Genomic DNA, 8,285 nt, shown 5'->3' with positions numbered 1-8,285 from the left:
TTGGGTAGTTGAAGTCGCCCAATATAATGGTGTTTGGAGAGACCTTCATATTTTCCAGTGTTCTCAGGAAGGCCAAGTGGGGTTCCTGGGTTTGGGAGGGTGGTCTGTAGCAGGCTATAAACTGGAAGGCAGTTTTACCCACTGTTAGTTGCACATGGATAGTTTCTGATGCTTCGTGCTTTGCCACCAACCTGGAGATGTGGGTATCTTTGATGAATATCGATACTCCCCCCTCCTTTTGTGGTTCGGTCCAGGTTTTGGGGCCAAAAAGCATGGTATGAGGTATAACCTGGTAGTGCTGGGGTGCTCTCGGGAGCCCTAAACCAGGTTTCTGTTACTGCACAGATATCGATGTTCTCCATGAGTTTCGAGTGCGTGCATCTTGAGGTTTAGACTTCTGGCGTTGAGTAGCATTACTCTTAGTTTCTTATCCCTTGTGATACCTATGGAGGTGGGTTTGTCTTTTGAGCCTTGCCTAAAAAAGGCACTATGGGGGTAGCAAGAGCCTTTGCCAATATCCGAAAGCCCAGGGGTGACAGGTGCAAGCTGTCCCTAGCGAAGCATCGTGGCTTGTCGAGCATATCATCCCAAACTGACAGGCATTGGATCCCCTTTGAATGACACCAATACTTAAGCCAATTGTTGAAATTGATCATCTTGTCTTCATATTGTGGCATCATTCTTGGTGAGGGTAAGATGCTACTCAAGGTCAGGGTCATACCGGCCTGGGCTACATGCTCAGAGAGCTCCTTTAGGTCTCTTTTCATGTAGTCCAGGGAGGTACGTCTCAGGTCATTCACACCAGCATGGACAATGACTGAGTCATATTTGTACTTGCCTTGGAGTGACCTGAGTGCTTGTGTTATGTGGCGGATCCTAGCGCCCGACAGGCTGCTCACCGTGACCCTCTCCTTGTTCAGCCTTGTGAGCGGGACGTCAGTGTGCCTGACGATAGAGTCACCTATTACAAGTGTATCAGGTGTGTTGTTTAGTTTTAAGGGCTGTGACTGTTCGGCACACTGGCTTTGTGAGATATGTGTTGCATGTGTTTTGTTTTGGGGTAGCGGTTGCTTGGGTGTCTGCTTTGGAGGTCTCTGCTGCTTAGGCAGATCTTTATTTAGAGCCTCCGAGTATGTTTTTGTGTGATTATGTGTTTGGTTTGCTGTCGTGATAGGTCTATGTGAGACTGGAATTGTAGTGAGTATGGTTTCCTTCTCCTCCTGACTGGTTATGCCAGTACTGAGTGGAGAGAGCTTAGCCTCCAGTTTGGCTATATGGTTGCATCTCTCACATGTGTTGGAATTTGTTGGGAGGAGGAGATGGTTGTCTGTGTACATGAGGCAGTTGTAACATTGCCTCAAGATTCCCAGATTCACCAGCTGGACCGGAGAGGAGATTGACAACTGACCTTTGGATATGCTAGAATAATACTGGGAATTCCTTAATAATTGAAAACAAGGGCCAGTGGGGAGTGAGGGTGTAGTGCTTTTAATTTTTAGTGCTGACTTATATAATTGCTTTAGTGAGCAAGTGCCAGATAACTTAAGTGCAATGTCTTACAGGTAACTTAAATGCAAAAACGACAAACAGTAACTTTCTTTCAAGTGAAACAAGGAAATAAGTACAGTAAGCAATGCAGATATCACTAGTGATCCACAGAAGCGCTGAGAAACCGCGTATTAGGTGGAATTAGTGTTCCAGGGAAATAACAAGCAAACAAACAAGAAGTATATAAACAAAGCTAGATTCAGCAGGCCTGGATCTAGTCTATGCTACTGCAAACAAGGTGTACCAATTTCAGTAAGATACAGTTCAAATATTCAGGCACTATAATTATTATCATACATTTTTTGAAGGACATGAAGTCTGAAACTCAAATGTCTGTCATAATTTAGTGACTTCAGTGCTCAATGATTTTCCAGAAAACCATACATTTTATGAGGACCCCACCAAAAATATGAGGCAAAAATCTGGACAGTTGAGATGTATGGTCCTATTGCTCATTTGTTCCTTTGGGGTCAGGAGGTGAGCAGACTAGTAGCAGGGCCATCATCCATTAGGAGGATCAGTTTTTTTGCTTTAAGGCTCTTTCCTCCCATGCACAATACAAATCCTGTTATTTTAGGAACTTTCTAAGTTTAAACCTTAGAAGAGTAATATAAACCTGTCCCTGTCTTGGGCCTTTGACCCCATTATTTTAGGGTTTGTCTAGATTTCCTGTGTTGTGTTGAGAGGTATACCACTCTGCAACTGTTTTCATGAAAGATATACGCTATTTTTTTCAATGACCAATAATAGACTAGTAATATAAATCTGTGGGTGTGACTACCTTATCCCAACACTGGGGGTGCAGGGGAACCTGCCCCCACCTGCAAAAACACTTAAATTTCAATGAGCCTGATCATGAAGGGGGTTAATCTTCCTTGAAAGGATTTACTAGATCCTTATTTTAAAATCAGGAGTATACATTAAAATTATGTTTGGCTCTACTGCGTTGCTGCCTATCAAGTAATGTAGCTGCATTTTTAGCTTTCTTTCTCTAAATGTCTTGGCAATCCCTTCAGTAGTTTTTCCAAGTACGCACAACCACTTAGATGACACCAAAATAAAATGCTTCCCCAATGACCCATTCAGCAGTTGGTCCAAGTATGCTCAAGCAGTCAGTTGACACCAGAATTAAACAGTTTCCTCAACAACCCCTTCGGTAGTTTGGCCATGTATGCACAAGCACCAAAATGAAGCATTTCCCCCAATGATCCCTTCAGTTGTTTGCCCATGTGGGCACAAGCACTCAAGTCACAGCAGAATGAATCATTTCCCCCAAAAGACCCCTTCAGTAGTCTGTCCAAGTATGCACAAGTGCTCAATTGACACCAAAATAAAACGTTTCACCCGAAAATCCCTTCAGCAATTTGTTTTAAGTATGCCCAAACACTCAGATTGCACCAGAATTAAACCATTTCCCCAAGGACCCCTTCAGTAGTTTGTCAATGTATGCACAAGCACCAAAATAAAAGATTCCCCCAAAGATCCCTTTAGTAGTCTGTCCATGTATGTACATGCACCAGAATTAAATGTTTTCCCCCAAAATACCCCTACAACAGTCTGTTCAGGTTTGCACAAAAAACAAAATGAAATGTTTCCCCAACAACCCCTTTAGCAGTCTGTCCAAGTTTACACAAGCAACAAAATGAAATAACCCCTTCAACAGTCTGCTTAAGTTTGCACAAACACCAAAAGGAAATGTTTCTCCCAATGACCCCTCCAACAGTTTGTCCAAGTTTACACAAGTACCCAATGACCCCTCCAATAGTCTGCCCAAGTTTGCACAAGCACCCAGTGACCCCTCCAACAGTCTGCCCAAGTTTGCACAAGCACCCAATGACCCCTCCAACAGTCTGCCCAAGTTTGCACAAGCACCCAATGACCCCTCCAACAGTCTGTCCAAGTTTGCACAAGCACAAAAATGAAACGTTTCCACCAATGACCCCTTCAGCAGTTTGTCCAAGTATGCACAAGAACCAATACTATTAAGTAACCCTAAGTAAACAATTTTGTTTTTTAAACCTAAAACACTTATTGTGGGCACCAGTGATATAGCCCAAGGCACTACCCCTTCTACCTGTACAGCCAATCACAGGTCTTTTGGGGTGGTGCCCAAGCAAGATTAGGTAAGCAGGGGTGGGAGGAACACAGGAGTGTCTTGGATGTCCATTTAGGATGCACACATTACTGTTTCCCTTAAAGAGAAATAAATAAAAATAAATTGTTTTAAAATGTATATATTTTTTTATTTTATGGCAACAATTTGCTCATTGGACAAGATAGCACCCAAGCCTATTGCCTCATTCATCCCAGCCTAGTTACACTACTGGGTAAAACACAAGGAGGAGAGAATGTACAAAACAATGAATACCTCTAAGTGCAAACCACAAACTAATGAATACTTCTCTTCCTTTAAAAAAGCCCTGTATCATTAAACCCCAGCTAAAAACCTAGATCATGCATTGTCTGGAAAATAGCATTGTTAAGGAAAGGTTTTTAATTAAGATAATGGGTAGAACTGGGGTTAGGGTTTGGAGAAGCAGTAGGGGGTATCATACCATTGTAAGGGTGACCTGGGAGGCTTCTTCCCACCTGCACCACCTTACTCATGTGTGCTAAACCTAATCCTATCCCTGCCGCTAACCCAACCCTATACATTCCCCTGTTTCACCTCACTCACATGTGCTAACCTCAACCCTCAACAGGTGGCACACTTGCCTTTGGTGCTGGGAGATCAAAAGGTTGTGGGTTTTATTCCTACAGGAGCTACTTGGAGTAATGTTCCAGTACTGACACTGCAATGCAGCATAAGGGTGGTGCTGCACTTCTGAGTGCACTGTCCTTTGGATGAGATGTTGAACCAAAGTCCCAGCTGCCTAAGTTGGCGGTAGCCCAGCTTGATGTAAAAAATCTCATGCCACTTTTTGAAAACAAAAACAGTAAGGGTTGCTTTACTTTACTGATATTTTTCTACCCTTTTTTCATTATTCACACATTCATTATATTTATATTCCATTTCACAGTTTATACATTTTCTAAAATACTCCACATATTTATTTTCATAAATATATTCAACAACCTTTTCATTCCTCGCCCCTTCCACCATAACCAGTTTTATATCACATATGACACCCCCTTTCCTCTTTTCTTTTGTTATACAGCAATTCTTCACATATTCTTTTCCATAAACAGCAAATAGCAATTAATACATTTTTATCCCATTCTTCAATTTATTTTTCACTCCCAGTTCTATATTTCCCATACAGCAACATGTTCATATCAATATTTTTTAAAATTTCCAGTCATAAACATCTTTAAATAACTTCCAAAAACCTTCATTTATTGTATAATCCAAAAAGCAATGTTGTGATGTCTCTTCAACATCACATCTATTACATATTCTTTAGTCTTTCATTTTATGCTTTATGTTACTTTTTACTAGCATTTTTCCAATGTTAAATACCATATAAAAATCATTGTCTTCCAAAGAAGATTCAAATCTTTTCTGCTGTTTCCTTATTGATTTGTTATACTTAGCTCCCATTTACCCAGGGATCAATATAATAGTTCTTGAATTCCAGTATGGCAGCTGCTGTGAAAACATATTAAATTGGATGGGCAGAGAAACTGCTTATTATTATTGTAATGGTGCCTTCCGCAACAATAAATCAACTGAAAACTTAAGTATGTGACTTCAAGAAACTGCCCAAATAAGAAACCAAAACAGCAGGGAATCCATCCTCATAAAGGATAAGTACGTCTTAAGACTGGTCAAACAGTGTGACTATCTTGAACTGCTGCAAGTCCAACTAACCATAAGCAAAATTCCCCACCACATCACCCCCAACTATAGGTCCTCCACTAGGAACCAAGAAAGACATATTGAATAACTAAACCTACTAGAATCACTCACTATACAGCCCAATACTTTACTCATGGCTGACTTTAGCTATCCTACCATTGACTGGGAAATATACACCACCACTAACATACGGGCTCAGAGGTTTTTGGACTTTGTCAATACAAATGTTCTGGAACAGCTGGTCAGCACATCCACTAGGGGTTCTAATATTCTAGACACAGTACTTGCTGACATGGGGGGAGTCAGAAACACACAATTAGGAAACATCTTTATCTTAATAAAAAAACCTTTCCTTAACAATGATATTTTTCAGACAATGCATGATCTGGGTTTTTAGCTGGAGTTTAATGATACAGGGCTTTTTAGAGGGAGAGAAGTATTCATTAGTTTGTGATTTGCACTTAGAGGTATTCATTGTTTTGTACATTCTCTCCTTGTGTTTTTCCCAGCGCCTAAGTTGCAGTTTTAAAAGTACTGTATTTTCATTTTTTTCTGTTTCCTAATTGTGTGTTTCTGAACAGTGTGATGTGTGTGTCTGTTTGCTATATGAGGGGTGGTGTTATCACTTCTTTGTTATCTGATATTTAATACCCTAGGTGGATTCCTCTGTACTTTAAGTGCTAGCCACAAAGTTTGAGAAATAATTTTATGCTCAACTCCTGAGAGACTCACTTGGTTACAAACATCTGCATTAGAAACTGAAGTTAAGTAAAACTTGCAGTAGTATATTTTAGTCTTCTGTTAAGTACAAACTTGCAGTTTTAAAAGTACTGTATTTTAATTTTTTCTGTTTCCTAAGTGTGTATTTCTGAACAGTGTGCTGTGTGTCTCTCTGCAGTTAGTTCCCCACCCTTCCTTCCTGTTCCTTTGTTGGTATTAGTGTTGATGGCTCTGGAATTGCCTGCCCCTCCTGTAAGTCTGTATTAGAACACTCCTCCTGGGTCCATCTCATTTGCTCACTTAACCGAGTACAGTGAGATCATATTCTGAGTCTAGTGTTCACTCTACTTAATACAGAGAGAAGATTTGAGAAGGCCCCAAAAAATTGCTCTTTATTCATTTGCTTTTACTGTATTTGTCTTTCCTCCTACTTTATTTTACTTTTCTTAAAATAACTCAGTTTTATTTATTCTGCTGCATTTATTACTGCTTGGTAGTAGCCTGATTAAATTGTAACTGTTATTCTAAGTCTTTTGGTTTAAGCACTTGGGCTTCATACAGGCTGTTTTACATTAAGAATGTTTGTGGTCTGCTCTGTTGTGGCAGGACAGGTAGCTTACATCCTTCTAAGCTGGGAATTGCTGATTGAAGGCCCAGTGTCTGCTATTCTAAAAGTGTATTAGTTCTGGCTTAAGCACTTGAGCTTCAGGCCAATTATTCTACATTAAGAAGGTTTGTGGTCTGCACTCTTGTGGGAGGAGAGGTTGGATTCTGCCCTTTTGAGCTGGGAATATCTGGTCACAGGCTTATTGTGCCTACTTATTTGAACTGTTTCTTTCTGAAATTGGTGTGGCTTGTTGCTGTAGCATAGACCAGATTCAGGCCTGCTGAATCTAGCTTTGTTTGTATAACTTGAGCACTGATCCAGGCCATCTTTTTTGGAAATATTCCCCTGCACCCTATTAAGCAGGGGTGTGCAGTTAGAACTTGTCTGATTGAAGACTGCTGGAACAAGGCTCAATTCTGAGCTTTTGTCTGGTTAATTGGGTAACTTGTTTAAATCAGTTTGTTCGTTTTCTATTGTTTTATATATATATATATATATATATATATATATATATATATATATATATATATACATACATACATATATATACACATTGCACTTTATTCATCTGCTTTTACTGTATTTGTGTTTCTTCCTACTTTATTACTAGGGGCATTGACTACAACTCTGATCTGCAATATATAACAATAAGTATCCTTTTCTGTGCATTTAAAGTGTTTTTTTGAGTGTATCTGCTTTATTTTCTAAAAAAAAAAAATATATATATATATATATATATATATATATATATATATATATATATATATATATATATATATATATATATATATATATATATATATTCTTGTTTCCCGCCTTTCTAAGCTAGTATAGTCCAGTTTTCAGGCTAGTGCTGAATTCAGGGCTGTGTTTGCCCATACCTTACTTGGATAGAAGGAAGTTCTCTGTTCACCTGTGAGAGAGGGGAGCTTTGAGCAGCCTATCTATCCCTGGAGGAGTGGATCAGCCCAGAAATTAGTAGTTTATTGGCCATTTTAGGCTAATTTCTGTCTCTCATTTCCCTGCTCTAAATACCATATTTGCCCAGTTTTGCGTGCCGGGCAGTGCTGGTTAGCTAGGGTAAAAGTATTCCCAGCTCCACAAAGTCTCCTCTTCAATTTTTCCCTTGGAACTAGACAAACTTTCAACTTAAGCACTCAAGCCATTCATTACTCAGCCTGGCACTTACTCAAAACGTATAGCAAGCACTTATAAACCCTAGCACTAGACCCTCCTGTACTCTACAGAAGGACAAGGCTCTCTCTCTATTCGACCTTACCAGCCATCCAATAAAACAGTTCACTGTACCTATCCAGGCATGTCCAAAGGGCAGTTTCAGATGTACTCTCCAGTCTAACTGGTGAATCTGGGCATTTTGAGGCAGTGTTACAACTGCCTCATGTACACAGACAACCCCCTCCTCCTATCACCAAACACTAATACATGCGAGAGATGCAATTATACAGCCAAACTGGAGGCTAAGCTCTCTCAACCCAAGACTGGTTCAGACAGTCAAGAGGAGAAGGGAAATACTTGCATCACACCACCAGTCTCACATAAACCCATTAAAGCAGCACTGGGAAAAAAAACATAAATACATGAAAACATACT

This window comes from Protopterus annectens, chromosome 1.part1 (assembly GCF_019279795.1).
Source record: "Protopterus annectens isolate FY-2018-M chromosome 1.part1, PAN1.0, whole genome shotgun sequence".
Taxonomy (NCBI): Eukaryota; Metazoa; Chordata; order Ceratodontiformes; family Protopteridae; genus Protopterus; species Protopterus annectens.
The sequence above is the reverse complement of the archived record's forward strand: the minus strand, read 5'-3'. Positions refer to the sequence as shown.